The sequence below is a fragment of the Lactuca virosa genome, chromosome 1 (assembly GCF_052849685.1).
Source record: "Lactuca virosa cultivar CGN04683 chromosome 1, Lactuca_virosa_CGN04683_v6, whole genome shotgun sequence".
In the NCBI taxonomy this organism is placed as follows: Eukaryota; Viridiplantae; Streptophyta; class Magnoliopsida; order Asterales; family Asteraceae; genus Lactuca; species Lactuca virosa.
In genome coordinates, this window is record NC_136426.1 from 84,993,227 (window position 1) to 85,015,702 (window position 22,476).

Consider the following 22,476-nt stretch of genomic DNA (forward strand, 5'->3'; position numbering starts at 1 on the left):
TAGGGGTTGTTACTTCTTTGCTACGCGTACGAAACCTGTGCTTTCAATAGTACATGCTTATACTACCTTCAACCAATCCCTGCAACACTCGTATATGCTAGCCATACATAACATTGGACCCTATAGACAATCGAATATCTGATCCTACCCTAAGCCATTCATTAAACAAGAACAGAAAATAAGGCCCGACCAAACATTCTCAGGCTATAAAATCTTAGTTATGCATGGCCATGATGCATACACTAAGCAACTATAGTAATGATGTCAATTCCATTAGATAAGAATCCTAGGCTATCAGACATCATATAATCAGGAAGTTCTATCATGCAAAATCCTGAAGATCCCTAGCCTATCGCTAGCATGTTGTTCTAACATATCACAATATCAAATAACATTATGATATTTTGGGGTCTACTTACTGGCTCCGACTGATCGTACACATCGCATCCTCCTTTATTATTTTGAAAACCATTTGAAAAATCATTTAAAATCTTTTCCTTAGTTTGAGGCTAGATTCACACAAGTGTTCCTCCAATTCACTCAAACCAAGGCTCTGATACCAACTTGTAACATCCATAAAATTTCATGAAAAATTTAAACTTTTAAAACAACCTAAAAATCATCATTGTTTATAAATAGTTTTCAAAACAGGTTCAATATCAGAGTAATCCCAAAATCATGAAACAAAACATGAGGAGGTGCACGATCACGCATTCGCCTTCCCCCGATCCTTTGAGGTATCTGAAACATAATCCAAAACTGTAAGCCCAAAGTTTAGTGAGTTCCCCCAAAATACCAATACATGAACAAATAGCACAAATATAATAACAACATGCAATGGGTCCACAGCTAACATACTGGATTACCCCTGAGCCCACAACATAAGTCTGGCTTGCCCTTGGCTCACAACTTATGTCTGGCTTGCTCCCCGACCTGATCAGTCCTCAGACTGAATACCACTAAGCCCTCAGTACGAGTCTGACATGCCCTTCCCAGCCCTTAGTTCGTATCTGGAATGCTCATGATCCCTCGGTATGAGTCTGTCATGCCCTCCCCGTCCCTCAGCTCATATCTGGTATGCTCTAGGGTTTGTTGGCTACAGCACGGAGCAGTACAACCTAAACCCAACCCACACAACATGTCGACATATAACAGATAATATCATATCTATATAAACAGATAGTATCACAGGTAGTCCTATAGATCTATCAGACTAGCATATCAAAACTAACATGCATATCTATTTCATACTCAACATATCAACAATATCAGGTTATCAAACCAATGGGCCGACCTTGGTGCCTTCGACCCGAAAGTACAGTGAGGAAAACTTATCTCACAAGCAGCATAAAACTGATAAGGTCCGACTCCGAATCTCAGCTCCCAACTCAAATGCCTACAATCATCAAATGAAAAATTCCATCAAAATCCCAAAAATACCCAAAATACCCTCAGAGTCAAACTTGATCAAAGTCAAAGTCAACGGTCAAGGTCAACAGTTCATGTTGACCCAACACGCCGTGTTTACTAGAAAACACGCTGTGTTCCGATAGCATCAATACAATCGGGAAAACTCCAGCCAACACGCAGTGTTGGCTTTGCAAACACGTCTTGTTTGCCCGAGTTCCAACAACTTAATACATTCAGCTGTTTTCTTCGATTCCAGGGACTCCAAGGCTCAGATCTAGACCCAAATGTTATCAAGTAGGATAAAGTTTCCCACTTAATCCTTTGGAACTACTCCAAGGGTCCCAAAACCCAACGACAAGGGTTGAAGGTTCAAAGGCTTAACCAAGAAGCACTAAATCCTTGAAGTCTGAAATGTTGGATTAGTGTCTAAGTCCATAACTATAATTGGTATATTCTTGACCCGACCCGGCATGGTCCATTTGGGTTGCATGGCATCATGCATTTGGATAGACTAAAATGAGAGAAATAACACTTAAGGTTTATTAATATATTATAAGTTCTAATATATTAATAAGATTATTTAATTAGTATTGATCAAGAATTAATCTAGAATTAATTAAGTGATCAAAAGAAGACTAATTAAATATATGGGTTGATTGTGTAAATCATCCATACTTATATAGTGGGCTAATGCTCCATGGATTATCAAGTTGGGCTAAAACCCATAGGATGCTCCATGGATGCTCAATGGGATATTTGAACCCATGGATCCAAGGAAATGGAAAGCCATGACAATTAGGGTTTACCCTAATTGTGACTAACTATATAATGATCTTATTATTGAAGAAATCGGCCACTAGAGAAACAAGTGAGGGCAAACCGATTTTAGAAGGGTTCTACTTTCTCTCAAGTTATTCCAAGTGTTCATGATGTTGTGTGAACCATTTGAGGTGTCACACTTGGGGCACTAGGCTCTTGAGCTCCATGGAATCAAGCACCAAACAAGAGGTATGTAATTCTATTAGAATTTATATTATGTGTACTTTATATTATGCTAGTTAGAACAATACCTTGGGAAATTGATATTTGCATGTATAATAGAGAAAACATAGATCCAATGTATTTAGGGTTGCATGTACACCATAGGAGTGTTAGAATGCTCAAAACCCAACAGTGGTATCATAGACTAGGCTTGTTTTCTTGTTATACTTGTTTATACTGCTTGAAAATCGAAGTTTTGTGCTGTATGGATAGGGGACTCGACGAGTCCATGAAGGGACTCGACGAGTCCAAGGCAAAATGCATCCAACTCGCCGAGTTGGTTCATGCACTCGACGAGTTGGACCCCCAAACAGCATATCTTCGACTTTTGGTGCTGGAATTGCTCTAAAATCATTATGTGACAACGCGAAATTTCCATTCGTACAAACCCTACTGTCAAGCACTTCAAATAAAAGTCAAATACTTTTCTGCTAAATTTTAGCTGGTTTAAAGTCCGTTTGAGTGTTTTAAAGCTTAGTGCTTCAAGAGATAACTGGAGAGAGGATACCCTAGGGTTTATTGTGCATCAATAAAGTCTCAAAACTCCAAGAGTTTGGAGTTTACGGCCCAAACATGGTGTTTACGGCCGTAAACCCCAAGGAGTATAAATATGACACTTACTCATTTTTATCACTTTTTCACCATTTCAAGCCTAGAAAACCCATTTCTCTCTCAAGTATCATCCGACTTTTCTTCAAGATCTTCAAGAAAGTAAGTGTTTCTTGCCCTGATTAGTTGTTCTCTACCTTAATCTAGTGATCTTACATGATTTCATCCATGAAATCATTCCATTTGTGTAGATCTTCAAGTGTTCTTCAAAACACCAAGAACACCAAGAACACACACTAGTGTTCTTGGACTTTAAACACTCTTACAAGCTTCCTATAAGTAAGTACACTCCTCCTAACTAGTTATTTACTTAGAATGCTTGTTAAACCATTGAAGAACACCAAAAACCCTTAAGAACACATGTGTTTACGGTCAAGGGATCTCCTTGAACCGTAAACACCATCAAGTGGTGTATAAGTGCCACCAACACCTTGTAGGGCTTGGATATTGGACTAGAACCTTGCATTCATGAACTAGAAACCCCAAGACACAAAATGGTAGGAGTGACCATGAGTTTACGGCCGTAAACTCATGGGTTTAGGACCGTAAACTCCAAGGGAGTGGTCCAAGGACCGTAAACTCCAAAGATGAGCCATTTTGAGCCCTAGTCCCTTCCTAAGCCTTGAATACAAACCTAGAACACTTCCTTGAGGGGTATAAGACCTTAAATCACACAATGGTATAATTTACCATGAGTTTACGGCCGTAAACTCATGGGGGAAATGACCAAAAACCGTAAACACATGTAGGGTTACCAAATGAGAAGTAAACTCCAATGTGAGGCCATACTCTCCTTAGATGCAACCCTTTAACACTCCTAGCACTTGAAACAAAGTGTTTCCATGTATTAGAATATCTTTACTTGATTAATTAGTTGTTAAATGACTAATTAGATACATTTATGTATCACTACATGTTACATAGGATCCGTGTGTGTGTTCAAGTCCTCACCTGACACTTAGTATCCTATCCGACACTTCCATCCAAACCACTCACTGCAGGTGAGTTCATACCCCTTAATTAACCTTTTAAATGTTTTTAAATGCTTTTATGGGGGGGGGGGGAATACTGAATCATGATAGTTATTATATCAATCACATGTGATTAATAACTATCAAACTATGATTTACTACACTTTTAGCTGTTTTATCAAGCAAACTACTTCAAAATGATTTCTTGAATGCTTTTACGCGTTGAACTCTTTATCAAACTTGTTTTCTAAACTACATCTGTCCTTTCAAATTTTGTTATGACTATGTTTCAAACAAAGGTTTTCATGTACTTTAAACTATGTTCCAAATAAGGGATTTCCTATACTTTAAACTGTTTATATCAAACAAACTGCTTCTAAATCGTTTTATAAATTGACATCAAGTCATCAATTCTTATTATTAAACTTTTCAAATGTTTTACAAAACTTCTTTTAAACTTTTATATTATCACTTGCATGCCTCTATATGTATAGTTATATAAGAAATGTTTAAAGGACTTAGGACTGCTGATCCGCCTTATTTGCTGTTCCTTGTTTGGTTGTGGACTTAGGGTATCCTGTTAATTGTCCGAAGGTCGTCTAAATATTAGTTATATATTATGTATACATATATAGACATAAAAGTTCTATCAGTCAGTTCAGTACCTTTGGGTAGCAAAGGCATACTTCCATTTATTCATATACATATATTACTAGTTACTATGATGGGTGTAGTTAGGAGATACTATTTACTATTCCTAGTGCAAGGAATCACACAAGAGTCAGTTCATTCATGAGTCTATACGAATATATTACATACTATATGAAGAAATACTATTACATACTATATATATAGGGACACTATTGTATACTATATAAAGATGCACTAGTACTATCACAACTCCCCATGGGACTAACCATCCTACACCCGGAGTCTGCTTTTCATTCGTTTAGACTTTTCGAGGCGTATTGTTCATTTGATACCACCTGGAGTCTACACTTTATTCATTTAGGCTTTTCGAGGCGTATTGTTCATTCGATACCACCTGGAGTCTACACTTCATTCATTTAGACTTTTCGAGGCGTATTGTTCATTCGATACCACCTGGAGTCTACACTTCATTCATTTAGGCTTTTCGAGGCGTATTGTTCATTTGATACCACCTGGAGTCTACACTTCATTCATTTAGGCTTTTCGAGGCGTATTGTTCATTTGATACCACCTGGAGTCTACACTTCATTTATTTAGATTTTTCGAGGCGTATTGTTCACTCGATACCACCTGGAGTCTACACTTCATTCATTTAGACTTTTCGAGGCGTATTGTTCATTCGATACCACCTGGAGTCTACACTTCATTCATTTAGACTTTTCGAGGCGTATTGTTCATTCAATAGCACCTGGAGTCTACAGTTCATTCATTTAGACTTTTCGAGGCGTATTGTTCATTCAATACCACCTGGAGTCTACACTTCATTCATTTAGACTTTTCGAGGCGTATTGTTCATTCGATATCACCTGGAGTCTACACTTCATTCATTTAGGCTTTTCGAGGCGTATTGTTCATTTGATACCACCTAGAGTCTACACTTCATTCATTTAGACTTTTCGAGGCGTATTGTTCATTCGATACCACCTGGAGTCTATGTTTTATTCACTTTATAGCCAGCAGTGTTACTGCTGAGGTAAAATATTATTTTCCTTATTATAGTTACTTTGTGATTTTATCACATACACGTTTATGTATAGCTATATTTAGATAATAATAGTTATACTAGGGGAAAAACCTTCATTTTTGCAGAGGTGGAAACCTTCAAAACAGTCGGGTCTTGATAGAAGACCGCTTTTAATACTAATAGGAAATATGGGATTTTCTAGGGTTTTCATACTTATACCAAGTTCTCATAAAACAATTGCAAGTCTTTTCTTTATAGTTTTACAAATCAATGACACTAAAATACTTATGATCTCACCAGCTTTAAAGCTGATACTCGCTTTCAAAATAACTTGTATTCTCAGGTCACCAGTAGACAGGTACGATGACCAGGTTTTGAGAAGACGGAGCTGTCAAGACTCGTCTTTTATTTTGATTTCTTATTATCATGTCGTATACTATGAAAGAACACACATATATTAAAATTCTACTATTAATGCAATGGATGATGTTGTTGCTTGTTTACTACTTTACACCGTTGTGATACTTTACATGACGTCCTCCACCCCAGAACGTTTCCGCCGTTCTTGGTTTTGGGGTGTGACAGATTGGTATCAGAGCATTGTTTATAGTGAATCGAGTATATCAACCCATAAAAGATATATAGACTATAAATACAATGGGATTAAAATACTCTGACCAAGAGTTTATAATTTTAAATAATAAAATATTTAACTAAGTATACATGCCTGCATTCATACTAAAATCAGTGTCACAATGACAAAAACAAAAGTATTACGATTGTTGAATATCACAAGTAAGCTCGGGCATGTATGGTCAGTCCTGCGAGTGGCATAGCCTGATCAACTATGCTGGTCCAAGGAGTGATTAGTATATGCCCAAGAATGGTTGTGATATGGCAACAAGTCTAAAAACTTACCAACACTACCACAATGAAAACATTAGGAGTATTTTGTGTTACTATAATTACTTAGTTGAGAACTAAAGATCTTCATTAATAGGTCAATAGTTGCTAAGTGGATACACTAAGGTTATATGTAACTAGGATGATATAGACTTAGAATCTGTGAAAATTTGCCTTACCCCGTGTTCCTTGTGAATTTGGAGTTAAGGTCACTTATTCGAAGGCCTATCCTGTTTTGATTACATATAACTGGTATGCACTTTACAAATATTGGAGTAACTGATGAAGATTATCATATAATTATCTAGTACGCCTAATAATTATTTCGTTACCCCAATTCTCGCGTAGATAACATGGCTGGACCCCATCCCCACGGCGACCCGTACTTCCCGAACGAAGGCAATGCTGGATGGTTTGGAGAAGAGCCAGAAAATGATCATCCAATCCCTTTGGACGATCACCATGCTTAAGGATTTTCGGATGGTGCTAACTCTGAACCCGAGGTTGAGAACCTACCCCCGATGGCTCCCAATCCAAATCATAACCCTCGTCCGGCTTTTCAAGGCCCGACGCCTCCTTGGGTAGAGTGTTTGGAGACGTGGAGCGAAGAGCAAGATCAACATATGCCGTTTAACGGAGACCGAAGCTTCTATAACCTAAGCGAGGGAAGCACAGCCGACAGGGTTCTGCCAATCCTGGTCCGCAGGGTTGCCCGAAACGACATTCAGGGCAGGACAACACTCCATCGAATCACGGAAGTTAAAGCCAATGCGAGAATGCATACCCTCCGCACCATTCGTCTGGAAGATTCTCGCGAGAGATCTAGGGGAGATCATGAGGCCCTACTGCAAGCACTAGCTGAAACTCGAGCCGAAGTCATAGAGATCCGAGTACGCCAGAGGGTGTACGAAAGACACCCGCTAGATATGGAACGTCAACTGGCTGAATTAAGGGTTCACCAGAGGGATGACCGTCACCAGTAAAAGATGCTTTATCTTTCCTTCCTTGTTATAAGTAATCGTTTTCCTGTCTATGCCCTATGTAGCACTTTTCTATGTAACTACCCCAGTACCGTAAGTACTTTTAGTTAGGCCTTTATACTGTCAAAACTTTTCTACTCCAGATATGATGTAAGACCTACTACAAGGTCAATTTTACCAAACTTATTACATCATAAATATCAACGATATGGACAGTCGGCTAATTTTTGTCAACCTTTGTTCAAATACTTTCATCCTACTATCGTTAGAATTCTATCTGAAACGCACTCTAGTCAAGTCATTAAGCTATGGTAATTTAGCTCAGAGATTACTTCCAATTCTTGTCGAAGGTTGGATAGCAATCGTCTTATAACCATTCTATGAACTTACTTCTACTCTTTACTAGGACTGCATCATAGGGATGTAGGTCAAACCCTCGAGAACTTACTCCTACTCTTTACATGAATGGTCGAAATGCATCTAGGTTCAACCATAATCACTCACGAACTCATTTTCTTTTGTATAACAGAATCATGTCGTCACCCAGAAATAACCAGCCGAGCAACGAAACCCCTATCATTCATATCGACGCCGCTACGTTCCAAGCCGCGGTAACAGCTGCAGTGGCAGCTGTCCTTGCAAACCTCAGCGCTAACAGCGCAAGCAAGGCTGGCAAGGGGGTTGACAATTCCGATCGTTGTATCGATCCGGGAAGCCAACAAATGGTAATAGTCACAGACTTGCAAAGCCGAAAAACCGAGAATAGGAAACGAAAGCGTCAAGCTCAAAAGGAACGCAAGCGATTCCAAAGGCTTGCCATGCAACATCAACCAGTGGCGACCCCTGCCACCTCAGCACCGGTTAAGCGATATGAGGGAACACTCCCGAAGTGTAACAAGTGTAGCTACCATCATAATGGAGCTTGCCGGGTATTGCAATGCATCAATTGCAACAAAACGGGACACATTGCTCGTTTCTGTAGAACCACCTCTACCACCGGAGCTAGCCAAGTTTGCTATAGTTGTGGTGAGGCAGGACACTATTACAGGGATTGTCCAAAAAGGAAGATCAACGAAAACAACCGTGTCTACATAACTCCGACCCGACACTTCACTTCCACCACTGATGCTGGTACAAGCCAGATATGTCATTTATGTGGTGAGATAGGACATCTCGAGAAGGATTGTCCAATAACGGAGAACTCTGGCACAAACGGGAATATACTAAGGATCACTGCCACATGAGAGACTACTCCGGACCCACGTTGAAATATTAGGGCGTTTCGTTTTGTAGACTTATAAACTATTAAAAACTAGTGCAACTCGAGTCTTATCTTTTGCGAGACCCTGTCAGACAAGGAACTCTCGTGCTGCGTATACTTGTTTTTGTAGTATACCTTATTCGCAGCAGTAGTCTTGTAGTAAACTTAAGTACTGAAACTCTGTTAAAAGTTTCACCGTTGTGTTTAGTTTGTAATACCTTTATGAACTAAGTCTAATGCCTTTTATTCTGAGTAGTCCGACATTTTCATATAACTTGAGCAAATCCTACCCTCACAATACCAGTTTCATGCGTAAATTCTTTTCTCCAAAATCGCCTTTCTAGCGAAGCTGTCATTCCAGAACTCCGAGGTACTCATGCGGAGAGTATCTTATGTTTCGTACCCTTCCCGAAGACACCTCAGCAAACCTTCCCGGAGTACCACTCGTACAGTACGTCGAGCTCAACCCGAAGACCCATACGGTTGATCTATCGTTGGAGAAAGTATACGCAAGGGTGGTATATAATCAAGGTTCTATAGGCTTAGAATTGATGATTCCGCTTTAACTTCTTTTCCTTGTTTGGATGTGAGCTTAAAGAAGAATCATTTATTCGACTGCCTTTTCAGTCTTAATTATATACGACTCGTATACACGAAGCTGTGATTGATGAACCAAATATGACTTCTGATATGAACTTTAGGACGGAGACTGCCCAAGACTACGAGTAATCGTACTGCCATGCGGATAAACTTAGAATCCAATCAAATGCCTTCTCACCAATTGGGACAATAGATTCAGAAAGAACAAAAAACTCACAGGATTACCTGCGCAACGTCAAATCGAACTTAGGATCAACTTAGTTCTAGGGGCTACCCCGGTAGTCAAACGCACCCGCAGTATTCATAGAATTAATGGATAAGGTGTGTCGTCCTCACTAGGATCAGATCATCATCATCTTCATCGGTGATGTACTTATCTACTCTCGTAGTAAGGAGGAGCATAGTCAACATCGTCAACAGATCTTGGAAACATTTCGATCAATGGAGCTCTACGCGAAATTCTCTTAAACGCGAGTTTGGATTCAAAGGGTCAAATTCATGTGTCGCATTGTTAGTGAAGAGGGCATTCAAGTAGACACTTCCGAATCCAGGGCTCAGTTGCATTTTGATGTAACGAAGTAAGGTCATTACCTAATCCTCCCACCAGTTAGAAACCCTCAAAGCTAGCTATGAAATTCACGATCTCTAGTGACCGACAGAAAAGTTACGCAGGGCTTTACGAGATTCTCGCTAGAATCGGCCCTGTAGCTCACAAACTTAAATTACCCCACGAACTCAGTAACGTACATTCTACTTTCCACATCTCGAACTTGAAAAAAGTGTCTGTCCAACGAGACTCTTGTAATCCCACTCGACGAAATCGAGATCAACGAGAGCCTCAACTTCGTGGAAGAACCTGTAGAGATCATGAACTGAGAGGTCAAGCAAACAAAGCAAAGCCGAATCCCGATAGTGAAGGTTCGCTGGAACGCCAAGCGAGGACCTGAATTCACTTGGGAGCGAGAGGATCAGTGGAAACTGAAATATCCTCATCTTTTACTTAGTTATTTTGTAACTACTTATCTGCTTAAACTCTAATTTCGGGACGAAATTCCTTCTAACGGGGGGATGATGTGACAACCCGAAATTTCCATTCATACAAACCCTACTGTCAAGCACTTCAAATAAAAGCCAAATACTTTTCTGCTAAATTTTAGCTGGTTTAAAGTCCGTTTGAGTGTTTTAAAGCTTAGTGCTTCAGGAGATAACTGAAGAGAGGATACCCTAGGGTTTATTGTGCATCAATAAAGTCTCAAAACTCCAAGAGTTTGGAGTTTACGGCCCAAACATGGTGTTTACGGCCGTAAACCCCAAGGAGTATAAATATGACACTTACTCATTTTTATCACTTTTTCACCATTTCAAGCCTAGAAAACCCATTTCTCTCTCAAGTATCATCCGACTTTTCTTCAAGATCTTCAAGAAAGTAAGTGTTTCTTGCATTGATTAGTTGTTCTCTACCTTAATCTAGTGATCTTACATGATTTCATCCATGAAATCATTCCATTTGTGTAGATCTTCAAGTGTTCTTCAAAACACCAAGAACACCAAGAGCACACACTAGTGTTCTTGGACTTTAAACACTCTTACAAGCTTCCTATAAGTAAGTACACTCCTCCTAAGTAGTTATTAACTTAGAATGCTTGTTAAACCATTGAAGAGCACCAAAAACCCTCAAGAACACATGTGTTTATGGTCAAGGGATCTCCTTGAACCGTAAACACCATCAAGTGGTGTATAAGTGCCACCAACACCTTCTAGGGCTTGGATATTGGACTAGAACCTTGCATGAATGAACTAGAAACCCAAAGACGCGAAATGGTAGGAGTGACCATGAGTTTACGGCCGTAAACTCATGGGTTTATGACCGTAAACTCCAAGGGAGTGGTCCAAGGACCGTAAGCTCCAAGGGAGTGGTCCAAGGACCGTAAACTCCAAAGATGAGCCATTTTGAGCCCTAGTCCCTTCCTAAGCCTTGAATACAAACCTAGAACACTTCCTTGAGGGGTATAAGACCTTAAATCACACAGTGGTACAATTTACCATGAGTTTACGACCGTAAACTCATGGGGGAAATGACCAAAAACCGGACACACATGTAGGGTTACCAAATGAGAAGTAAACTCCAATGTGAGGCCATACTCTCCTTAGATGCAACCCTTTAACACTCCTAGCACTTGAAACAAAGTGTTTCCATGTATTAGAATATCTTTACTTGATTAATTAGTTGTTAAATGACTAATTAGATACATTTATGTATCACTACATGTTACATAGGATCCGTGTGTGTGTTCAAGTCCTCACCTGACACTTAGCATCCTATCCGACACTTCCATCCAAACCACTCACTGCAGGTGAGTTCATACCCCTTAATTAACCTTTTAAATGTTTTTAAATGCTTTTATGGGGGGGGGGGGGGGAATACTGAATCATGATAGTTATTATATCAATCACATGTGATTAATAACTATCAAACTATGATTTACTACACTTTTAGCTGTTTTATCAAGCAAACTACTTCAAAATGATTTCTTGAATGCTTTTACGCGTTGAACTCTTTATCAAACTTGTTTTCTAAACTACATCTGTCCTTTCAAATTTTGTTATGAATATGTTTCAAACAAAGGTTTTCATGTACTTTAAACTATGTTCCAAATAAGGGATTTCCTATACTTTAAACTGTTTATATCAAACAAACTACTTCTAAATCGTTTTATAAATTGACATCAAGTCATCAATTCTTATTATTAAACTTTTCAAATGTTTTACAAAACTTCTTTTAGACTTTTATATTATCATTTGCATGCCTCTATATGTATAGTTATATAAGAAATGTTTAAAGGACTTAGGATTGCTAATCCGCCTTATTTGTTGTTCCTTGTTTGGTTGTGGACTTAGGGTATCCTGTTAATTGTCCGAAGGTCGTCTAAATATTAGTTATATATTATGTATACATATATAGACATAAAAGTTCTATCAGTCAGTTTAGTACCTTTGGGTAGCAAAGGCATACTTCCATTTATTCATATACATATATTGCTAGTAACTATGATGGGTATAGTTAGGAGATACTATTTACTATTCCTAGTGCAAGGAATCACACAAGAGTCAGTTCATTCATGAGTGTATACGAATATATTACATACTATAGGAAGAGACACTATTACATACTATATATATAGGGACACTATTGTATACTATATAAAGATGCACTAGTACTATCACAACTCCCCACGGGACTAACCATCCTACACCCGGAGTCTGCTTTTCATTCGTTTAGACTTTTCGAGGCGTATTGTTCATTTGATACCACCTGGAGTCTACACTTCATTCATTTAGGCTTTTCGAGGCGTATTGTTCATTCGATACCACCTGGAGTCTACAGTTCATTCATTTAGACTTTTCGAGGCGTATTGTTCATTCAATACCACCTGGAGTCTACACTTCATTCATTTAGACTTTTCGAGGCGTATTGTTCATTCGATATCACCTGGAGTCTACACTTCATTCATTTAGGCTTTTCGAGGCGTATTGTTCATTTGATACCACCTGGAGTCTACACTTCATTCATTTAGACTTTTCGAGGCGTATTGTTCACTCGATACCACCTGGAGTCTACACTTCATTCATTTAGACTTTTCGAGGCGTATTGTTCATTCGATACCACCTGGAGTCTACACTTCATTCATTTAGACTTTTCGAGGCGTATTGTTCATTCGATACCACCTGGAGTCTACACTTCATTCATTTAGGCTTTTCGAGGCGTATTGTTCATTCGATACCACCTGGAGTCTACACTTCATTCATTTAGACTTTTCGAGGCGTATTGTTCACTCGATACCACCTGGAGTCTACACTTCATTCATTTAGACTTTTCGAGGCGTATTGTTCATTCGATACCACCTGGAGTCTATGTTTTATTCACTTTATAGCCAGCAGTGTCACTGCTGAGGTAAAATATTATTTTCCTTATTACAGTTACTTTGTGATTTTATCACATACACGTTTATGTATAGCTATATTTAGATAATAATAGTTATACTAGGGGAAAAACCTTCATTTTTGCAGAGGTGCAAACCTTCAAAACAGTCGGGTCTTGATAGAAGACTGCTTTTAATACTAATAGGAAATATGGGATTTTCTAGGGTTTTCATACTTATACCAAGTTCTCATAAAACAATTGCAAGTCTTTTCTTTACAGTTTTACAAATCAATGACACTAAAATACTTATGATCTCACCAGCTTTAAAGCTGATACTCGCTTTCAAAATAACCTGTATTCTCAGGTCACCAGTAGACAGGTACGATGTCCCGGTTTTGAGAAGACGGAGCGGTCAAGACTCGTCTTTTATTTTGATTTCTTATTATTATGTCGTATACTATGAAAGAACACACATGTATTAAAATTCTACTATTAATGCAATGGATGATGTTGTTGCTTGTTTACTACTTTACACTGTTGTGATACTTTACATGACGTCCTCCACCCCAGAACGTTTCCGCCGTTCTTGGTTTTGGGGTGTGACACATTACTTTTGATTGTTTTGGTCTTATAAAACCTGTTTTTAATGTGGTAATGATTATGTTAAACAAATTTCAATGCTATAATCGAAGTTTCAACTTTATATATGTTTATGTAATTCTTGAAAAATGTTGATTATGAATGTTCATGCTTATGAGTTTTGGTAGATCATAGGAATTATGTGCAAATTGTTTGTTAGTATAATTCTTGATCTTAATGAAATTGTATGGACTCCATTACTTGTCCTCAAGTTATGGATTACCAAAAGTTTTTTGTGTTTCCTTGGATTATGAGTTAGTTTAGATTAATAAAAAAAATTGTGTTGTAGTTGTTTTCAATCCATATTAATCTAAAAGAAGTTCATAAAAGGTGTTTTTGTAACTTGTCTTCAAGTCACATAAAAGGTCACATTTATGAATCTTAAAAATAATAAAAGTGTCATAGGTTACATACAAAAGAAGTGTCTTTTTCATTTAATTATTTTATGACTTCATAATTTGTCTTCAAGTTATGGATGTTTAAGAGTCACTTCTTTAAAAGTGTTACTAAAAAATAAGAGGTTACATAAAAATGAAGAGTCTTCATTTTAATGAACCATTAAACTCATAAGTTATGAAATGAAAGGTTTTGAATAGTTTCAAAACTTGCCCTCAAACTTTATGGACTTCAGTAAATTAATTAAAGTGTTTAATTAAAAGAGTTAATAATTCCATAAAGACATGGTTTAAGTTTAATTAAATTAAGAGTATAGTTTAATTAATAGATTAAACCACCAAGTATTTTAAATGTTTAAAATACACCCTTATACTATTATTATAATTTTAATTATATAGATATGTATAAGATAAAGTCAATCTTACCGTTAGTAGGCCTCATTCACAAAGCCGGTCTATAAGGGGGGTATAAGGTTACTGCCTATAAAATGGCAGTTTAATGGGTGTCCACTCTCACCCACCGCTTCCTTGACTGGTGGAGGGTCGTTAGCCGAACGGGTAGGAAAGGACTATAATTCTCCCTTCATTAAAAGTATAATGATAAATACTAAGTAACTAAACACTTATTAATTCCCAATCTTAGTTACTTAGGAAAATGTAAAATAGGTGCTAACCCATGAAATTACACTTTGTACCTTACCAAGTCGTTAGTGGAGCGTGTGTGGTTAACCGACACACTAATAAGGACTAGTAAGAGTGGCAAAGGGTAACTTGACTTTATTATAGATCGGTGGAGCGTGTGTGGTTAACCGGCACATCGATTAGGTGATAAAGTTAAGGGTACCAAGTCAATTTGCATGGTTATTCACACCTTGTTTGTGATCCTCGGCATCCCAGTCACAAACGTGAGAGGGCACAATCGAGATTCAAACATGCCATTGAAAGTTCAATGTATCTCAAAAGATCTAGGAGTTTCAAATCCAATTAAAACTTAATTATATTTCATTTTTCATTGTGGAAATTGGTAAATCGTCATTTACCTACCTTCAACTATTTTATAATTTGGATTACGGCATCCCTCTTCCAATTATAAATAGGTTGTTGGATCCTAGCCTTAATATTTCATATTGGGTGTTATATTAAAGACTTTAAATCAACTAACTTGAATTTCTCCCTTATAGATGTCTCCTTCAGACAACTATGGTCTTCCCAAATCTTTAGGAACAAGCTATCCTAATGAATATGATATCCCAAATGGCAATCAAGGTGAAAGATCAATCCCTTTTTTGTGCATTAGTGGGACTGGAAATCATACTTCACTTCCTCCACCTCCTCCAATAAATCTCCCTATCCCACAAGTTTCAAGACTTGATAAGTTATAAGTCACTCAATCCTTATTGGCAAACAAAGTCTATATGTGCTTAGGTCTTGGAGATGAAGTCACATATTGACAAGCCGGGAGAGTCGGGTGTCGAAGTCTCGAGGTAGCTGGCTGTTGACTTGGTTCTTCAGTTACTCCCTGATGACAGATCACGACATGACCCTTTAATGATCTTATCTATTTGTTTGGTGTTGCTGAATCAGCAATGATTTGGAACACTGGTAAAGCAAATTTGATTAGAAGATCAACTTCCCAAAACTTCATGGACATTGACAATGGTGACACTGGAAATCCAGAAAAACTTTCTCTTCCCAATAGAAAGGGATCGGCCATAGTCAACTCGGTTGACCAAATGGTAAAGAGAAAGGCTAAGTCTGAGATAGTCCCATGTACCATTCCCAAAGAGTCCATATGTGCCTATTGCCAAAGGAAAGGGGCATTGGTTGCGAAGCTGCCGAATTTACCTGAAACCTCATAAGGATGGTAAAGTCAAAAGTTTGACTCTACTTCAGGTAAAGTCCGTTATCTAACTCTATTAAGTCTCTTTTGGAGATTCTTAATACATGATGTAATGTAATTACATTTTGATGTTTTTGAAGAATCAAAGGAAGCTTAAATAAAATGTGTGCTGATTCTGATCGCATGGTTCGATGACCAGAATGTTGAGCCACTACATAAGAGTTATGAGATATTGCTTAGGAATAGATAACAACAAAGTTTTCATATGAATTTGCATTGTAAGGATAAGTTTTTCCGCAAGTTTTAAAATAAAAGAAAAGTTTTGATTTTATTTATTTTAAGTATCCTTACAAAGGCATTTGTGAAAAATTGTTGTTGATATGTTTCCATTGATAAGCAATATTGGAAAGTGAATTTGATTCTTTCGTTTGTGGTAGTGTCATAATTTATCAAATAAGGAAAGATTCTCATCGCCCAAGTTTCAGCTGGATAGAAACTTGGAATCATGCAAGTTGTATTGTGTGATGAATGAGATTTTTCATCTTTGGTAAATTAAGACTAATTCCTTGTTCACATTCGCATGTGAGTCAAGCGAAGGACTAAAGGATCAGGTATATTAGGTTGTGCACTAGTCAGGTCCACCACAAAGGTTGATAAGATTATTCGTTATGATTTACTAAAGTTTAGTAAATATGATTATGCTTACAAGTTTAAGTGTAATGCTGGAACATTGGAAAAGTTTCAATATATGGCAGAATGAATAAGAAGAATCAAATAAGGCAGAAAGATAAAAGTTTCTCCAATCTGAAGAGATGGTAGAGTACTTGTGTATCTTGTTTTATGATTATCTTAGTGATTATGGAACCATATCACAATTGATCCTCTAAGGACACCTTAGTGCATTTGTTGGCTAAGGAGAGGAATCGTGAATTGTGGAAATGGTTAAATCAAAAGATAAATCATACTTCATTCCAAAATAAAATCTTAGAGTCATACTCCATGATTGAGCCTTGAGTGATATGATCTTAAGAAAGGTTTAAAACACTTGTCAAATATAGAGTAAAATGTTTTCTTACTCTTGTACATTTGAAATTGGTAAGTTGTGATGTTTTGGATAAAACAGAGACCAACTAAGGCCAATTGTGTGAAGTGTTTGTAAAAGAATCCGCACTATCTCTTGAATATTGGGCAAGAGAGTCTTATATGTCAAGAGGACAGTAGGTGTTTAAAAGATCCTAAAATAGTTTCAAGAACTAATCAAGAGTTTTGTTAATCACTAGCCCACGTCTTGAGGTTTGTAACCTATCGTGCTGACATATTCTTATTTATGTGTCTATTCCAGTTAAAAGTTGACTATGCTTGTGAGTTATATGAGTTCTCAATTGTTTGCATAACAACCTGGAAGCAATGGTAGGCCCTTGTGCTGCCGGGTGGCAAGAAATTAAGATTGAACAAGTTCAGTCCATATGTGTTTGGATTTGCCACTAACCTTGTCTTGTGATTATGGTTATGACAAATTCACATGGATAGGAACACTTACACCATAAAATCTAAGTGTCATAAGGTTTCTCTCCGATTCATGAAAATGATGGTGATGAAACCCTTTCACTAAGTAGATAGCAATTATGAGAATGACAAAAGGTCTAAACATTATGATTACGGCATCCCTCTTCATAATTGTTTAGACTCACAAGTGAGCTATCTAAGGAAAGGTGTATGATTTTGATAAAGTCTTATCAAAGCAATTGCGTATCAGAAATCTGAACTTTGGTAAGAAAGTCAATAAAGTGTTGATTTCTAAAAGTCCAGCTAATCTCTGGATACATGTCAAAGCTAGTGGGAGCATAAGTGTTATGCTAGTAATATAATAATCATTATGCCAGTGGGAGCATGATTATTATGTTAAGTGTTGCAAGTTAGCAATATTAATTATAGAAAACAAAAGTTTCAATTCGCCTTGAAAAAGTTGTTTTGCTATAATTAAGGGAGAGGATTTTATACTTCATTCCAATTCTACAAGCTTAGATTGAGATTTTAATCTACTTTAGTCAAGGATATATAAGAATGTTATGTTGGAATGGTTCAACATAAGGAAATTCTATATATGTTACGTTCTTAAAATTCGATTATGATTACGACATACCTCTTCATAGTTCGAATTGTGAGAATATGGCAAATAAAAATTTATAGCATGAATCGTGTCCTATATGCTTCGGGTATAGGATCGATTACATGAGCTATAATAGTTATCCTTTCTAATTTTTCCTAATGCTTAGGGCATTAATAAGGGAAAAGGGATTAGAACTGGATATGACTAAAATGATTAAGCAATTGTTAAGAACAATCTGAGGTTTACCAAAGATTGGTTGCTCATGGACAATTAGAAGTATAGAGTAAGGACCATATTGACATATTTTGAAAAGAGGCAACTCTTGTTCAGAAGTGATGGTCAAAATGGTAATATGGAATTGTTTCCATAGGTGGAAGTTATTCTTTGAATCTGTGTAAGATTAAAGAACTTAATGCAAAGAAGGATGTTCAAAGGAATATACTTTGAATTTGAGATCATTTCCATGGGATTGCTTTCCATTGGAATACTCTATAATGTATGTTGCCAAGTCTTTGTGACTTTTGTGCATAGTCATTACAAGGGGATCATTGCATATAATTTTAGAGTCTAACATATTACAGTAAATGGCAAGAGTTTGGTATTTTTACATTTACAAAAGGGATTGGGATTGTGAAATGAGCATCGTTGGAGTTGTCTTCAATTGATCTATTTCACAAAAGAAAAGACCATAAGTAAACATAGTATGCATGCTTGGTGCATGGAATGACTATTGTTTTAATTCAAGTATTAAGTTGATAAATCGAAACAATGAATAATGAGTAATCAATATGGTGCTTAGATAAAAGGGTTTTTATTTACACTCAAAGTGTTGAGGCCATACAAGAGTAGTATTATTTTGTGTTTCACTTTGCATGTTTTGACTTCCAGAATAACTAGGTCATTCTTCCCGACTGACTAAGTTATTTAAACCATCCACAGTCGGTCATATGTTGGAAGTAGATATGAATCAAGACTGTCATGAATTTGGCTTGTATGATTTGACTAATGTGCATTAGACATAGCAGTGGTTGCTACAACATTCATGAGTGCTCATAAGTTCTGAGTATTAGATTCAACCCACACTCATTTGAATCACTTCATGGATTTTATCACAAGTGAATCATGGGACGATAATATCTTATATTCTTCAAACCTAGAGATTGATGGGTTTTAGACATACAATCCTATGTGTGCATGCAACCCTAGAATTGGATCTATGTTTTCACTATTAGATAGACAACATTATGAACACATGAATAAAACCCTAATGTAGCTTGCTATTTTCGAAATTCATATATAAGGTTAGATCACATACCTCTTGTTGTTATATTACAATAACAACTTAAATCTTCAAACCCTAAGTCTTGAAAGCAAGCACCACAAGTGTAGTGCCTCTAATGGCTCACAAACACCACAAGCAATTGGAGAGGCTATAGAGAGAGAAGGGGAGAGGTAGAAATCGTCCTTGGTACTTCTTAGAAGTATGTACACGAATTCCTAAGGCCTTAGGGGTCTTTATATAGGGTTGGGATTAGAGTTTCAGTCCTTTTCCTTATCCAGTTACTTGCCCACCAAGCAACCACAAGATAAGCCTTGAAAACCCTTATCTCTTGGACCTTGGACGATTGTAAGGATATCCTTATCCTTGAATTCGTCCATCCTTTAACAAGGATAACCATTGCCCTATTTTTCAACTATTACATAATTACAATTCAGCCCCTCTAGTTTAATTAATTACACTTGATCACAAAATTAATTCTTAATTAATTATTGACCAATATTAATTAAACAAATATGATTTCTCCTTTAATATATTATTCTTATAAAATATTAATAAATCATAATAACCTCTCTCTCTATTTAATTTCTCCAGTCAAGTTGCTTTGGTGAAGGCAACCCAAAAGGACCATGCACAACCGGGTCAAGTATTTACCAAATATGGTTACGGGCTTAGACACTAATCCAACAGTCTCCCACTTGGATAAGTCTAGTAACCACAAATGTAACGTACAACTCGATTAGCAATCGTAGCTCTCAAAGACGCTGCTGAACTCTGATCTTATCAGTAACCTGTCCTTTAGATAAGGGATCGTACAGTCCTCTGTTTTGATATTGTGCGGACAATTTTATGGAACTAATTGTCCAGCAGAAGGTTTCTCGATCTCAGATTCATTTGACATAGAACTTAATTGAACACATCAATTCAGTCCTGACCGGGCCCGACACATAAGTCAAATCAAATCATCGAGCGGCCGTGATATCGCTTTTACCCTCTTAGGATAGAAGTAACAGATAAACTTCGACTTATATGCATTTACTTATCCACTAATCAACTATACACAACAATGCGTTTTATGACATCAATTTACTGGCGCGGTTTCGCATTATCAATGCACAACCAATTAGTAAACAATAAACCATATATCTAGGTTTTAAGACCATATGATATTATCGTCTTGCGATCACTTTTGTCACGTTCCGTAAAGTGATTCCAGCAAGCGCGTGTTTATTCCAATGCTCAAAACTTGTTCATAAGCACTCATGAACGTTGTAGCAAACCTTTGCTATGTCTAATACCATTTAGACAATCTACACACCAATTCATGACAATCTTCATTCATACCTACTTCCAACATATGAACGATTGTGGACTATTTGAATAATTCGATTATTCCTAATAAACTCAATTATTCTGGAAGTCAAAACATGCAAAGTGAAACAATAGTTAAACAATTAACATAAGACAGTAACTTTACTCATAAATAATACTCCCTTTATTTAATCATCAAACGTCAATTACATTTATCTATTACATGTTTCTAAAACTATCTAATCTAAACTAGTACCATCCTTCAGCCCAATGCTCCTAGCGTGCTGCAAGTGCTTAACCCTACTCCGTCCCTTCGTAAGTGGATCTGCTGGGTTATCTTCTGGTGATATCCTCTTAACCACGAGATGTCCTTCTTCTACTCGATGTCTAATAAAGTGATACTTTCTGTCGATATGTCGAGATCTACCATGATCCCTCGGTTCCTTGGTTAAGGCAACCGCTCCTTCATTATCACAGAAAATTTCCATAGGCTCCTGTATGGCAGGTACAACTCCAAGATCACCGATGAAGTTCTTCAACCATATTGCCTCCTTTGACGCTTCGCTTGCTGCAATGTACTCTGATTCGTACGTTGAATCAGCTACTGTTTCCTGCTTGGAACTTTTCCAAGTAACTGCTCCTCCATTCAGGGTAAATGTAACATCCCGAAATTCAGGTACAACTATTTAGCCCTTCTTTTATTCAAAGTGTCAAGTTATGCCCTTAAGAGGAATTGGTAGCAAATGAGTACGCTGGGCGTACTCAAGAGTACGCTGCGCGTACTCATGCGCTTATTTTCGACGCGGACTCGCCTGAGTACGCTGGGCATACTCAGGGTTACGCTGGGCGTAATGTGTCCAGGTGCAAACCCTAATTTCTGACTTGTGCCCTATATATTGGATGCTAAGGCTCATTTCTCAGCCTCCATAGCAGTGAGTAAAACCCTAAGAGAGAACTTTTCATTGTTCTTAGTGAGTGTGTGTGATTTTGGAGCTAAAAGTGCCTTGGTGTGCGAGTGAAGAAGAAGGAGAGGAGTTTGTGGAGACTAGAGTTTGAAGTGCAAGTTTGGATATGAGATCTACAGAGGAAGGAGCTGCATTTGGAGGTATAAAGTTCAAAACTTTCCTTTTCATTTGGTTTGTTGCTTCATGGACCATTTTAGGGTTAAAAGTCCCAAAGGTGGAGACTTTATGAGTGTAATGTGCTCCATGGACCTAGATCTGTCCCATTTCAGTGGTATTTGTGTTGTAGATCCATAAAGTTCCCATCTTGGTCGTGGATATGAGATCATGCTTGAGTATTGGGCTTTCTAGTGTTAGGAGATGGTATATTTTGGGTGTTAGTGACTTGTTCAGCCATGCAAAGGCTTAAAGTCATCGACTTTATGGATTAAGAGGCTTAAAAATGGTTAGATCTAAAAGTTGGACGTGAGTCTTAACTGTTTAAGACCTCAAGAGCTAAGGGACTGAAACTGGGATTTACGCCGGGCGTAATCCCAGTACGCGCGGCGTACGGGGAGGCGTTCCCCGA